At 45.7% G+C, this 15,833-nt stretch overlaps 1 long non-coding RNA gene across 1 annotated transcript; it reads left to right on the top strand.

Moving 5' to 3' along the window:
* The first annotated feature begins 1,729 nt into the window (after positions 1-1,729).
* Positions 1,730-12,304, top strand: LOC117060825. Its single transcript, XR_004428037.1, has 6 exons — positions 1,730-1,809; positions 6,092-6,181; positions 7,287-7,352; positions 8,555-8,620; positions 11,115-11,286; positions 11,980-12,304. It is a non-coding gene; the product is annotated as an uncharacterized LOC117060825 (long non-coding RNA).
* Positions 12,305-15,833: the final 3,529 nt, after the last annotated feature.

Below are 15,833 nucleotides of genomic sequence, written 5' to 3'. Positions count from 1 at the left end.
TTTTTATCTTCATTAATATTTGCAGGAGCTACTAAAGGTATGATCTCTTTGAAACCCATATGCCAAATCTTAGAACATGATGTTTATTTTACACTACTATTGTGCTGCAAAACCACAAACAATGGGCGGGTGTGTGTGTGTGTGGAGGAAATGTATCACTGTATGGTGTCACTCAGAACCTCTCTTCAGCCGGACTCTTCTATTCTCTGTTGAGTATGTTTGATGTACTTTGTTGAATATTTTAAGCTCCTGCCCCTTTAATTTCTGACACCACTCTACAGGCAACAAAATTCAGCGATTTGGGGTGTGTTTGTGGCTGGATACCTTGTCTTCCTGTCCACAGCTATTATTTGCCTTTTGTCTCCATCTGTAGTCATGTTAAGAATATGAGAAGAACCCTGGTGGATCTGACCACAACTCCATATAGGCCAGGTATGCCTTCAACCTTTACAGACCCAGGACCCACGTTTAACCCAAACTTGCATTTGGGGACCCACTTCTTAAACCTTTTAAGCATATATTTGCATGGTGGTAGTGGTCCTATTGCAACTCACCTTGGATCAGACTGCAGGATGTAGGCCAGCAAATCCACTTCTCACAGTGACCACCCAGATGCCTCTAGAAAGCCCACGTGTGAGACCATGAAGGCAGTTGCCCTTCCCTGCTGTCATTCCTCAGACATTGAGATTCATTGGTATATCTAAACCTGGAGGTTCCATGTACCCATAATAGACTAAATCTAGCACAGAAGTTAGTCATCCTTCAGTCCACTGGTTTCTGTGGCCTCAAGCAGACCTCTGATGGATTAATACTCATGACCCAAGAGCAATCCATTTGAAACATATAAACCTGTTCTATAATTACCTTAGAACTGAGCTGGGGAAATCTTTGGTTCCCCAGATGTTGCTGTACTACAACTCCCACCACCCCATGTGAGTTAGAGCTGATGGAAGTTGTCGCTTGGCCAGTGTGGTGTAGTGGTTAAGAGCGGTAGACTCGTTATCTGGGGAACCGGGTTCGCGTCTCCCCTCCTCCACATGCAGCTGCTGGGTGACCTTCGGCTAGTCACACTTCTCTGAAGTCTCTCAGCCCCACTCACCTCACAGAGTGTTTGTTGTGGGGGAGGAAGGGAAAAGAGAATGTTAGCCTTCTCCTGGAGGGTCAAAGGTTCCCAGCCCCACTCTTGAGTATTGGTCTTCAATTGCTGGGTTGGGACCCACTGCCGGAGCATGGCCTGATCTAAGGCATGGATTGCAATGCTAGCACGAACAAAGCTACTTATACTTATTTCACTCATTATAATGCACATCAATCTCTGACTTTTGTCTTCTGGGTTTCTGGGGGTTTTCCTGTTGTTATTCTGTCTCTCACAGTTACAATAAACCTACCATTAAAATTATGGACTGGTCATTTCTTCGTCAGTGGGCAAATGGGCAAATTTAGCAGGGGATCAAACACTTTCCCCCCTCACTGTATATGCTATAACATTAAGAAATGGGTCCTCAAATGCATGTTTGGGTTAAAGGTAGATCCAAGGTCTGGAAAAACTGAAGACTACTGTCTCCGAGTGTTGTTTAAAGGTCTGGTGTTGGGTTTGGATGAAGAATTCATAGCAGGCTTCTGCTCTTTCAACCATAATTGAATAAAGTGATTTTAAAAATAAATAAATAATGCACCTCATTTATCTAGAGAAACATAAAGTTATTATTCGGTTAAATAATGGGAAGAAAGCGAAAGAGAAGGAGGCGGCAGGAAGAACGAAGCACATCATCATACACCCTGCTGTACATAAGATTTCTATAAACAAAGGTAAACTTTTTTATTATTCTTTATTAAAAATAAAAAGAATTATAAGGCAAAAACCAGCAACTTTTACAGCCTCAGAGTCCCCAGAGTTATTAAAACATCTGATCAACACTTATGTAACCAAAAAAAAAAAAAAAACCCACTATCACCTTATGAAAATGTTTATACAGCAAACCAGTTTGATATGCAGATATTAAGAGACAAATGGGATAATGTATTGGGGATGTCAATCTCAATCAAGAAAAGGTAAACTGTGCTAAGTTCTATAACAAGGGTGTTTCTGGACCTTAGACTAAGACTCATACAAAAAAATTATATTTTGAATTGCTGTAGTTAGGAAAGGGCTATGTAAGACATCTAGCTGCTGGAGATGATAATGCTTCTTTAAAACTTATGTTCATACATTGGTATATTTTTGGGAGAGGGTAACAGAAACAATTAATACAACTGTTCAAAAAAAATATTAAATTTGCAGAGGAAAATATCCTTTTGAATTATTCCCAGTACATAGAATCTAACTAAGGGGCAGTATGAATGTCCCTTACTATGGAAAAAAGACTAGTATTGATGAATTGGAAGAATAAAAATGTGGCTCTCTTGAACGAATGGATAGAAGATATGTATACATTCGCAACACATGAACAAGTTGCAATGGATAAATTCAATGCTATTTGAAAATCATTTGTATAAACACTATTAGGTAAAGTTTGGGATAAGTATAATAACAATCTTGTAAGTTTTCAAGTTTTTTTTTTTTTTAAGAAAGGTAAACTTAACAAATGGAGCAATAATATTGTGGTTTCTGCCATCGTCCCTTGGTTTTCAAACAAAACAAACCTAGCTTTTCAGTCAATACATTATATATCTAATTCTCCTTGTATACCACACAACAGGGCTTCAAACATGAATTAACTACTAGACCTTTAGTTGATTCAATTGGTGGCAGTCAATGGTAAAAGACAGTTGCACGTTATGGTCAAACTTCCGATTTAAAAGTTTAGCAAAAAGTGGATAATAAATATCTTAATGATCAAACAATTCATTCTACTGTTGATGGTGGGCAGTTTTCCAGAAGGGTGACTGGCTCCTTTATTCTTCTTTGAAAAGAAAAACCGCCTTACACCAATGTTGTTGTTCAGTCGTGTCCGACTCTTCGTGACCCCATGGACCAGAGCACGCCAGGCACCCCTATCCTTCACTGCCTCTCGCAGTTTGGCCAAACTCATGCTAGTCGCTTCAAGAACACTGTCCAACCATCTCATCCTCTGTCGTCCCCTTCTCCTTGTGCCCTCCATCTTTCCCAACATCAGGGTCTTTTCCAGGGAGTCTTCTCTTCTCATGAGGTGGCCAAAGTACTGGAGCCTCAGCTTCAGGATCTGTCCTTCTAGTGAGCACTCAGGGCTGATTTCTTTGAGAATGGATAGGTTTGATCTTCTTGCAGTCCATGGGACTCTCAAGAGTCTCCTCCAGCACCATAATTCAAAAGCATCAATTCAATAATAATAATAATTAATAATAATTTATTTACCGGTATACCCCGCCCATCTGGCTGGGTTTGCCCAGTCACTCTGGGTGGCTTCCAAACGAATATTAACAATATGATATAGCATTAAACTTTAAAAACTTCCCTAAACAGGGCCGCCTTCAGATGTCTCCTTAAAGTATGATAGTTGCTTTTTTTTTGACATCTGCTGGGAGGGCGTTCCACAGGGCAGGCACCACTACCAAGAAGGCCTTCTGCCTGGTTCTCTGTAACTTTGCTTCTCACAGTGAGGGAACTGCCAGAAGGCCCTCGGAGCTGGACTTCAGTGTCCAGGCTGAGCGATGGGGGTGGAGAAACTCTTTCAGGTATACTGGACCGAGGCCATTTAGGGCTTTAAAAGTCAGCACCAATACTTTGAATTGTGCTTGGAAATGTACTGGGAGCCTATGTAGGTCTTTCAGGACTGGTGTTATATGGTCTCAGCAGCCACTCCCAGGCACCAGTCTAGCTGCCACATTCTGGATTAGTTGTAGTTTCCGGGTCACCTTCAAAGGTAGCCCCACATAGAGCACATTGCAGTAGTCCAAGCGGGAGATAACCAGAGCATGCACCACTCTGGCGACACAGTCCACGAGCAGGTAGGGTCTCAGCCTGCGTACAAGATGGAGCTGTTATGACAGCTGCCCTGGACACAGAATTGACCTGCATTTCCATGGACAGCTGTGTGTCCAAAATGAATCCCAGGCTATGCAGCTGGTCCTTCAGGGGCAGTTACCACATTCAGGACCAGGGAGTCCCTCACACCTGCTTGCCCCGTCGCCCCAAAACAGTACTTCTGTCTTGTCAGGATTCAACCTCAATCTGTTAGCCGCCATCCATCCTCCAACCGCCTCCAGGCACTCACACAGGACCTTCACTGCCTTCACTGGTTCTGATTTGAAAGAGAGGTAGAGCTGGGTATCATCCGCATACTGATAAACACCTGGTCCAACCCCCCAGATGATCTCTCCCAGCAGCTTCATATAGATGTTAAAAAGCATGGAGGAGAGGACGGAACCCTGAGGCAGGTGTCTGAACACTCATCCTCCCCCCCCCACCATTTCTGGACATGGCCCAGGAGGAAGGAGTGGAACCACTGTATAACAGTGCCCCCAGCTCCTCTAGACGGTTCAGAAGGATGTCATGGTCGATGGTATCAAAAGCCACTGAGAAGAGATGCAGCCAGAGCCGTCTCATCCATAGAAGCCGGTGGCGCGGTGCGCCAGGGCGCTGGGCGCCCCAGGGGCGCCCCCGCGAGCCCGCCGGCATACCGGGCTCCTCCTCCCCAACCCGCCCCCGCCCCCACGGGCAGGCGGGCACTCGCGCGCCGGCGGGCGGGCTGTAAGCCGCCCGCCCTCGCCTCCCAGAGCCCCAGCTGGAGCGCTGGAGCGGCGCGGGGCTTTGCGCGACCTTCCAGCACTCCAGCTGGGGCTCTGGGAGGCGAGGGCGGCCGGCTCGCGCTCCCGCGCGCAGCCGGCCGCCCGATGCAGCGCGAGCTGCCCAGCAGCGCCGCGCCGTCCAGCTGCGCGCAGAGCGCGAGCTGCGCGGGAGCGCGAGCCGGCCGCCCTCGCCTCCCATCCCGGAAGCGCTGGAAGGGCGCGCAGAGCCCCGCGCCGCTCCAGCGCCACGCCCCTCACCCCCCGCTCGCCCACCCCCCTCCCAAGGGGCGGCAAGCGCGGGAGGGAGGCGGCGGAGAGGCGGCATGGCGGGGGCGCCGGAGGGATAGCCGCGCCAGGGCGGCAGATCCCCTTAAGACGGCTCTGGATGCAGCAGAACTAGAAACAGCTAGTTCTGGAAAATGGCGGACCTCCACTTTCATATGGAGTAGGCAGTGGTAACAGATGCTCCATCTGGTCTTCAGTGTAGCTCCCAATCAAAAGAACCCCTTTTTCTTACTTCAAGTGTTTGCTTCTGCATCTGCATAGCCATGAGCAGCAAAACTCTACACTTGTGTACCAATGAATAATGGCTATCTCTGCACTTAGAAAACAAAGAACTACAGTAAGCCTGCAAATTACGTGGGGGTTATGTTCTGGGGATCATGCCTAAAGCCAAAATTGCATATAGTCAAAACGCACTGGGTTCAGTGGCAGGTGGGATTGCCAAAGGCATTTCTCCTGAAACCCCAGGAAAGTTGTAGGCTTACTGTATGTACATAACAAAACAATGGACAAAGAAAGTGGGGGGGGGAGGTGCATTAAAAAAATATTGCATACTTCTGCAACTTTGTTACAGAAGTATGGGATAATGAAGAAGTTGACAAACATCCACCCAAAGGTGTCTTTTTCTATTGAGTAGCAGGTAAGGACATAGTTCAGCAGTGCTTAAAACTGAAATATGTGTGTGAAACCACATTATGTGCATTTTGTATTGCCCATATCTAGGACTGGGGAAAAAACATGTAATTTTTCATGGAACCATCACTGGATTTTCAGGAATTGGTATTACAGCTGAAAAATGTTGACAATGTATTTGTTGGGTCTGGGCCACTTTATTCTTCCCTGCTAGTATGCGAGAGAAACAAAACAACATCTGTGGCTTAGCATTATGTCTGAGTTGGGAACTGTGGTTTGTTTTGCCCCAAACTACTATCTGTAGCTGATATTTATTCTTAGACTACTGATCTTTCATCAGTAAAAGAAACCATAATCCCCAGCTAAGACATAACACTAAGCCAGTTCATTAACTAGAAACAAAAGGATTGCTTATTTTTAAGTGATGCTTAATTTTAATTGAATTGCACAGTTCTTAACTTTACTATAGGGCCACAGAATCATGAAGATGTTGGATTACAAGATAATGAAGATGTTGGCAAAAGTCTATCCACTTACCACCTTTTCCATCCAATACCACGTAAGAGCAGTTAGCGGTGATGAAACCTGGAAATCCCATGTGGTCCAACCTTACATATCATATTTGCATGTCATGATAAACCATAGTTGCTGGTTTGCACAAAAAGTGCATTTACATTTTCAGGGAGCCATCACTAGATTTTCAGGAACCAATTTGAATTCTGAAGAGTTGATAGTGACCTCATTTGCATGTCACAGTAAACCATGGATAATGAAAACTGGTTTACTGTGAATGCATAGTTCTGGGCTGCTTTGCTTCTCTTTTTTATAGCAAGCAAACACAGAACCCATAGACTGCACACTGTCTTGTCACGCAGCGGGAGGGGGGGGTGGAGCAAAGCCAAAATTTGACAACACGCAGCCTTCTCAAAGCTAGGTAAGTGAGGCACTGGGTTTGGGGAGGAAAGTGTGAGGCTCTGGCAGGGTCCTATAGCCCTTCTACCTCCTTCCCAAAGCTGGGAAAGTGCTAACTAGCCTTTAGAAAGGAGGAAGAAGGAATCTAGGACAGGCATAGGCAAACTCCAGGTGTTTTGGGACTGCAATTCCCATCATCACTGGTCCTGTTAGCTAGGAATGATGGGAGTTGTAGTCCCAAAGCATTTGGAGAGCTGAGTTTGCCTATGCCTGCTCTAGGACCCTGTCAGGACTCTCACAGCTGCTTCCCAAGGCCCAGTGCCTCACTTACCTGACTCTAGGGCTGCATATTAACCCTTTCCTGCCCTGAGGGGATAGGTTTAACTCTTCCCATAGCAGTCTTTTTCCCTTGAGGGGAAAACATGCAGGGGGGGCATTCAGTTACTGCCCCATCTTCCCACCTACCCTCTACAACTACAATCTAGAGACAGAGACCACTTACCTTTATGAATAAACTGGGGGTTTGTTTTGTTATGTTTCAGACTAACCACAATCACAGACAAACAATTTGATGCTTGTTCTTGGATTACTGATTGTGATTTGTTTGAGCAAAATAAACCACAGTCCCAAGTTTGGACATAGTACAAAGCCAGTTCATTAACTACCCATGACCTATGTTCATAAGAAATTAGTGAACAAGAAATCTGATTTATTTTTTAATTGAATCACATATTTCTTAACTTTTATTATAGTACCACCAAAGAATGAAGATGTTTATGAAAATCAACCAGAAGATGTCCTTTTTCATCCAGTACCAGGTAAGGGCACAGTTAGCTGTGGTGAAACCTAAAATCTCCATGTGATCCAACCATACAAATAATTATTCAGAGGCCATATCTACTTAGGTCTCACTCTTGTTCAGTTACCAAAGCTACCAGAACACCCAGGCCTAATCTCTGATGCTTGCTATGTATTATTTATTTGGGGTACAAGCAATCCCCCATTTATGTGTGTTCAATATGTGTGTGACCACACATCACATCCAGTGTTTGAAACTCTGATTGTTCTAGGTGCATTTTGCAACAGGGAATTTCATTAGCGCGAGCAGTTTCTGAGCTCTGGGCGCAGTCCTGTGCCTAAGATTTCAGATTAAAACTGCAGAGTGGAAAGAAAAGAAGGCCTTTTTTCTGCCTCCCCACTTCCAGATATTATCTGAAGACTGGAGAAGAGACCCTCTTAAGAACATTAGGGGGTGACAGGGGAAGGAATAGACCATGTGAAAAATGAACCTATTTTAGCTGCAGTTCATTCATTTTCAGCTTTGTATTCTTGCTATAAAAAGCACGCCTAGACATTCCATTGTTGTGCCCATAACCTAAGTTTATGGTGCCATTTAGCTCCTAGCTTTCATATCTCAGTTTCTAACACTTATCACATCAAAGCCAGGAAGTGATCCAAAAAGTCACAAAAGGGGGCAGAATGGGGTGGAGGTGGATTGGGGTGTTTGCAGGTTTTTTCAATGGTGTTTCAAATATACGTGATTTCGCTCAAACATGTGGTGCCTTGGAACTTATCCCCCCCCCCAATAAATGAAGGGTTGCCTTATATACTTTGCCCCCACACCCCCTTTGGGAAGATTCCTGTGGATTTTCAGGAATCAATATTGCTCCTAAAAAGAGTTGACACTGACCGCATTTGCATGTCATTATAAACCATAGGTAGCTGTGAACATGTCAGTCTGGGCCACTTTGATCCTTCCTGCTGGAGTGTGAGAGAAAACAAACCGTAATTCCTGATTTAGCATATATTTGAACAAGGCATTGCAGTTGTTTTATCTCAAGCAAACCATGCTCTGTGGGCTCTTGGATTACTGACCAATTTGTTTGAAAAAAGAAACCATGATCCCTGGCTTGGACATAATGGACAGTCCATTTGCTATGCTTGAACTATGTACATAAGAAGTATTGCGCAAATTAAATATTTGTTTTTAATTGAATTGCATTCTTAACTTTTATTACAGGACGAATGTTTAATGAAGATTTTGACAAAAGTCCAGTAAAAGATCTCTTTTTCCAACCAGTACCAAGTAAGGACACAATTTAGCATATTAAATCGCCATATATTACCTCACACAATCATTTGCACAAGAGATGAACATTTTGTATTGCCCATATTTAGAGCTGGAAAAAATAGTTAAATTTTCAAGGATCCAGCTTTGACTTAGCTTTATTTCTGGCCTAGAGATTGTGGTATGTGTTGCCTCGAACAAATTATGATCTGTAGCCACTGCTTCTTCTTCTTTTAGTGATCATGATTTGTTAAAGCAAAAGAAACCATCCCTACATCAAACATGATGCTAAATCAGATCAGCACATTCACAGTTAAACATCAACTATGGATTACTTGCAGGGGTCACCAGCCTGTCACCTGCAGTGGTGTGAGCAGGTGCCCCTGAATTTTTCATTTACAAAAAGAAAAAAGAAAAAAGGCCTCAAGTTCTCCAAGAAAGAAAGATAAGGGGCAAATTGTGCAGGTACCTTCTAAATGATTTACCGGTATGTGAAATGAGAGTGGTGTGGTTATCTTGTATATTTTCCTCAGTACAGTGGAATTGTCAAACGTAATCCATTCCGGAAGACTGTTCAACTTCCGAAATGTTTGACAACCGAGGCGCAATTGCTGGTTGGCAAAATCCATTGAAAAAATGGAGAAATGCGCCTCAGAAGCTGTTTGACTTCTGAGGCGCGTTTGAAAATGGAAGCATTCATTTCCAGGTTGTTGGCGTTCAAAAGCCGAAACGTTCAACTTCCGAAGCGTTCGACAACAGAGGTTCCACTGTACTGAGGAATGCAGTCTGTTGTTACTAGACAACAGCAGCATCAGTGAATGTGTGTGTGTGTGTGTGTGTGTGTGTGTGTGTGTGTGTAATCTCCATAATTAGGAACCAGTAAGACATAGCTGACTTCCATAGTATGTGCATAAAGTTGTTGGGAGTGACTGTCTCTCTAATTTTGTGTTATGTCATGCCCCCTCCACGGCAATTATTTTGTGACTGGTAGGTACTCCAGCACCCTCTCAAAGTTCAAAATGTGCCCGCTAGTCAAAAAATGTTAGCAATCCCTGTTATACTGTGATATGCAAACTGGGTTACATTTTCAAATTCCTGGGAATTTTCTATCCAGAGGATCAGGTATCTAGGATTTCTGCAGCCCTGCCCATATACCAGTACTTTCAACGTGTGCTGTCAAGATCTCTCAGATAAACCAAGAATACACTTCTGTCTATGGCAGTGATGGTGAACCTTTTAGAGACCGAGTGCCCAAACTGCAACCCAAAACCCACTTATTTATCGCAAAGAGCCAACATGGCAATTTCACCTGTATATCTCATTTTTCTGTGTTTTTCACGTTTCTTCTTTATGACTGCTGTTGTAATAAATAATCCTTTACGAAAGCATTACATTCTTCATTAAATTATCTTTCCATTGATAAATAATTTTATATGACTCAGTGCTTTTTTCCATTCAGTTCCTTTCTTTCTTAAGCCACACCCCTTCAATTTATTCATTTATTGAATTTGCATACCGCCCTTCATGTGCACCCTTTGAGTCCCTGCCTGGCTTCCCTCCTTATTCTGCACACCCTTACTCGGGAGTAAACCCCACCGACCTCAGTGATGCTTCCTTCCCGAGAAAGCACGGGTGGTTTCAAAGGCCCCCGTGTGCAAATTCCCACGTGTGTTCACCTCCGCCTTGGGTTTGTTTGTTTGTTTTTGCCCTCAAGTCTCCTCCCTTTGTCAGGGGAGGCCACCGCTTCATCGATGACTCCTCACTCCTCCCCTACCCCTGGCACGGAAGCTACGGCACGAGGGCTACAGGCTTTGGATGCATGTGTGAGCCCTCCTCCTCTTCCCACCTCCAGCACGGTGGGGCGACTGCGCACATGACCACAGAGAGGGCTCTGAGTGCCGTCTCTGGCACGCGTGCCATAGGTTTGCCACCACTGGTCTATGTCATCTGTGCACCAAGTCCAAATGGCAAATGCATGCACAAAAGTATTTTTGGATTGCTCCACCATAGTGGAATACCCATTGCCTGGAGAGCCACTATAAGCTAAATCTTTCAGGAATTTTTTTCCAGTCTGGACTGGCTTCAGAAAATCTATAACAACAAAGGCAACAATTGCAGATAAAACAGTGACATATACAAAGATGTACAATAAGCAGTTTTCAACATATATTTATAAAATTATGTTCAGAGCTTGATCATGATAACTTACTTAAATAGCGAATAATTGGTTTCCATTAATTTGTTCATTCATTGCTATGCCGATGAATCTGTTGATACTTGTAATTCAGTTAATTTAACAACAACAAAATGCTTGGTCCCACATCTTTTTCTTTTTCTTCTTTTTCCATCATTTAGCAAAAACAATGTTTGATAAAGTTAAAATGTATGATTTTAATTCTTGCTGATCACACATTGACTTCTTTTCTTACAGAATTTGGTAAGCAATTTAGTGGATTTAAAGGTAAACAGCTGTTTCCATTTGATTAATTTTAAACAACTGCCCTGCCTTAAGTTTCAGACAATGAAGAGTTTGAGAAGCGCATACAACTTGTCCCCAAAGAAGAAGAAAGACCCCGACCCCGGGAACAAATACTGTTGGCTGTATCCTCAGCAACTCTGTGTGTTTTAATATTGCTTACAATGCTTTGTGGTATGACTGTATACCAATGTAGCAAAAGAATTAGGTAAGTCTGCCCATCACACAAATGGTGAATTCTAACGATCCATCTGTATATTCTGTATTAATAGTCAACACATTTTCTCAGTGTGGTTCCTTGTGTAGCCGAAATGGCATCATCCACACACAAGAGTAGGCTTGGGGGATCCCAAAAGTTTAGAGAAGTATTTTTTTAAAAAAACCTATAGGAGAAGAGGCAAAACAACTCAGTCAAGACAGAACATGCTCAGTGGGTGCAGAACACTGGCTAACTGCTATAGGGTCAGGGAGGGAAGAACAATGGAATGGAGTATCCCGGAAGGCAGAATGCATGATTAATTGGCTCAAATCTTGGAATGGGAACACTCCATCTTGCAACATTATACTTACAGGTCCTATATGTTGCTCTGATATTAAAGGGGGGCAGGGCCCTGCCACTGGGGGCAAAAAAAAAACTGCCTGTCCCTTTTTAAATACATTTCTCGCATCTCCCCTAATATGCCTGCATGCTGCCATCTCCACATGGAAGTGGCTTGGTAAAGCAACTGTGTGTCAGATGACCATGCAGGTTGCAGGCAAATGCTCTGCATTGTGGAGAAACCTACATAGGAAATGCTGTGCATGGGAGTGTCTTCCACATGGGAAGGTATTTCGAGTGTCGCAGCCCTGAGATCTTTAGAAACAGCAGACATGAAATCAACACCCCCTCTTTGCATTCCAGTTTCACAGAGCTCTCATTTACTGCTTCTGAACATCGAGCACTATTTGGGCCATCCTTTTTCCATCCCTATCCTTCCGAAACTACAGTCTCTAGAACTGAGAGCTTGATATGGAACGAGTCCGGACCAAGACCAGTAGGACGGAGCCCCTCGGTGGCTAAACCCTCAAGGGTGCTAACATTTGATCCTGTTGTACACTCAGTAGATGAGGTGTCAACATTTTCTGATGAATCAGCCCGCACTCTAGAGACAATCAGGCCTAGAGAGACAGAACTAACTGAAGTAGTGGCACCCTCTCAAGCCCCATCAACTGAAGCACCACCTCCAAGTGCATCAGCAGCAGCAGCGCCACCAAGCGCGCCTGGAGCAGCACCCCCGCCACCACCTGGTGGCCCAGCAGCACCACCTCCACCAAGCGCGCCTGGAGCAGCACCCCCGCCACCACCTGGTGGCCCAGCAGCACCACCTCCACCAAGCGCGCCTGGAGCAGCACCCCCGCCACCACCTGGTGGCCCAGCAGCACCACCTCCACCAAGCGCGCCTGGAGCAGCACCCCCGCCACCACCTGGTGGCCCAGCAGCAGCACCTCCACCAAGCGCGCCTGGAGCTGCACCACCACCACCACCTGGTGGCCCAGCAGCAGCACCTCCACCAAGCGCGCCTGGAGCTGCAGCACCGCCACCACCTGGTGGCCCAGCAGCAGCACCTCCACCAAGCGCGCCTGGAGCTGCACCACCGCCACCACCTGGTGGCCCAGCAGCAGCACCTCCACCAAGCGCGCCTGGAGCTGCACCACCGCCACCACCTGGTGGCCCAGCAGCAGCACCTCCACCAAGCGCGCCTGGAGCTGCACCACCGCCACCACCTGGTGGCCCAGCAGCACCACCTCCACCAAGCGCGCCTGGAGCTGCACCCCCGCCACCACCTGGTGGCCCAGCAGCAGCACCTCCACCAAGCACACCTGGAGCTGCACCCCCACCCCCACCTAGTGGCCCAGAAGCACCACCAGCAGCACCACCAGCACCACCACCACCAAAAGGTTAAATCCTATGTTGACAAGATGATTTTTGAAAAAGAAGGAAAGAAATCTGGATTACTACCTTCACAGTTGGCTGCTCCGTACACAATTCAGAGGAAGAGAAATATTGAGATTCTGAATTGAGGAGAAAACCAACAAGGAAGTTGGGACTACAGGGGTCTGAAGATGTGCTGGAACAGAATCGATAGCTGAGCTTAGTGAGAAAAAAGTGGTGTAAGAAAGTACGTACTCCCAAGAGACATTGGAATAGTTTCATATTATGGTGTGGAAAAATAAATAAATAAACCTTTGAATCACTAGCCACGGCAAAAGCCACATAAGGTTACGTTACGTGAATAAATTTTCTGTACAATAAATCAGCTATATGAATGAACTCTCGTCTGCCCTACATTAAGATGTAGACTTAATGGCTATTTTCAGCCAGACTAATACAGAAGTCACTAAATATGGTGGTGAGGACAGTCCCCTTGCTGGTGTTAACTGATCCTGGCAACAAAACAGGTTTCTGTGGGGTTTGGGAGTAATACGGTATGGATATATAGGAAACCTCTTTCCATGCATCCTGAAATTCATGAAACCAGCAAGGCATTCCTTCCTGAAAGACAGCATTAGTATGAGGTCTCCCCTATGTGGAGTTCACAACTTTTCTACCGGGCTTGTTCAGCAACCTAACCTACAAAAAATTAACTGCTGAAGCTTTTCCTGACATTCCAGTAAAATAGGATGTGATTAAAAGCAAGGAGGCTGGGTATGCAGCAAGCTAGAAACCCTGTGTGTGGTTCTGATCATCCACTGAAATAAAAACCAAAATGTTCAGCGCTTACAGGAAGAGTTCCCTTTTGGGAATGCCATAATGCAGATGGTCGCTGCAGGCTAGCTGTCACCACCAGTTGGCTGATCAGCAGTTACAAGAAGCATAGCCAGCAAGCTTCCCTTGCCAGGGAACAATCAGGAGCACTTTAAGGCTCCCAGCTGATCCTTGGAAGCCAGCTCAGGTTACTACTCCCAGCAGCAATAAGGCCGTAGGTGCATACCCATCCAAATGGATGGCATAAAACACACAACGTAATGCTGCAACCAAATTCCACTGCTTGTTTCTTACTACGTTGCACACACCTGTGCAATTATAAGTCCTCCCCCATGTAATGCTCTATAAATTCACCTGCTCAACAGACAGAAGCAAACACACACACACACACACAGAGGAGGGGGGGAGAGGGAGAGGGAGGGAATCAACTCAACAGCAAAACCCTTAAACCCACTTCAACCACACACAGTGAGCAAATAAACTTCAATATGCACAATGAAATGCAGTATTCTACCACTTTAAACAGTCATAGTTTCACACACCATGGTGATTAACACCTTTGCACACCGTGCAACATGTCTGCACACGAGTTTATTTGGCCAGGAAAAGCAATGGGTACATTACCTAGGGTTCCCACCCGTCCCTTTAAAAAGAAAGGCGCATTGTCCTTTTTATTTTGGAGAAAAGTGTCCTCTGCTGTGCTTGAATTTCAAACAGGACACCATTTTTTACATATTCAAACTCATCTTCCTCCTCATCCTCAGAACTGCTTAGGCAAAGGGTGGGTCTGGTGTGGGGAAGAGAGCAAGAGCCTAAGTTGGAGTTTGTGCAGGCAGAGGGTAGGTCCCTGAGGAGGGTGGGGTGGCACTGGGAGAAGGACTTTTGAGAGGGCAGTGCTTTTTTCCCCCTGGACGGAACTCACCGGAACCCAGTTCCAGCACCAGTCAAGTGGGTGCCGTTGCCATTATAAGATAAAGGGAGCAGGTGGCACTGTGGTCTAAACCACTGAACCTCTTGGGCTTGCCAATCGGAAGGTCAGTGGTTCGAATCCCCATGACGGGGTGAGCTCCCATTGCTCTGCGTCAGCTCCTGCCAACCTAGCAGTTCAAAAGCACACCAGTGTGAGTAGATAAATAGGTACCGCTGCAGCGGGAAGGTAAATGGCGTTTCCATGCGCTCTGGTTTCCATCACCATGTCCCGTTGCGCCAGAGGCAGTTTAGTCCTGCTGGCCACATGACCCGGAAAGCTGTCTGTGGACAAACGCCGGCTCCCTTGGCCTGAAAGTGAGATGAGCGCCACACCCCATAGTCGCCTTTAACGAGACTTAACTGTCCAGGGGTCCTTCACCTTTACCTATAAGAGGACAATGCAAGTTCTGGCACTTCTTTTTCTAGAAAAATAGCATGGAGAGACAGTTTTTGTGGGGGCAAAGGTGGAGTCTTGGATTTTGCATGGGCAGAGGAGGCAGCTGGTGGGTCAGAAAGCAAGAGGCGGGGAGGCTGTTTGCACAGAAGAGTTTTTGCACGAACAGAGGTGGGTGGGCCAGAGTGGGTAAGGGAATAGATAGTAATTTCTGCACTAGTTGAAGTAATTTTAGCCCCCTCCACCGCCCCCCCCTTCTACCACTCTTATATTTTGTCCTTTATTTTCCCTGACCAAAGAGGCCGGCTGCAGAATAAAAGCGAACTACAACTCCCAGCACCTCCAGCCAACCACAATTCCCAAGCTATATAGGACAACAACACAGCACCAAAAACAAGGAATCGAGACCCTTGACAGAAAGCCCCTCAGCCTGAATAAACCCAGTAGGGCGCATGCGCGGCCCGCTCCTCAGGCAGGCTTAATCAGAAGCAACGTGCCTTAACCGCTCTCCGGGGACCGTTTAAAAAAAAACAGTTGCAAAAGCCACGCCCCGAAAGTGGGTGGGGATTGCGTTTTTCTCCCTATTTAAATATAAGGAGGCGCCTTTGCAGAATGAGGGTGGGAGGAGCAGCAAGCAAGCGAGGGG

This window comes from Lacerta agilis, chromosome 16, assembly GCF_009819535.1.
Source record: "Lacerta agilis isolate rLacAgi1 chromosome 16, rLacAgi1.pri, whole genome shotgun sequence".
NCBI classification, from domain to species: domain Eukaryota; kingdom Metazoa; phylum Chordata; class Lepidosauria; order Squamata; family Lacertidae; genus Lacerta; species Lacerta agilis.
Note: the sequence above shows the minus strand (reverse complement) of the source record. Positions and strands in the feature narration are given on the sequence as shown.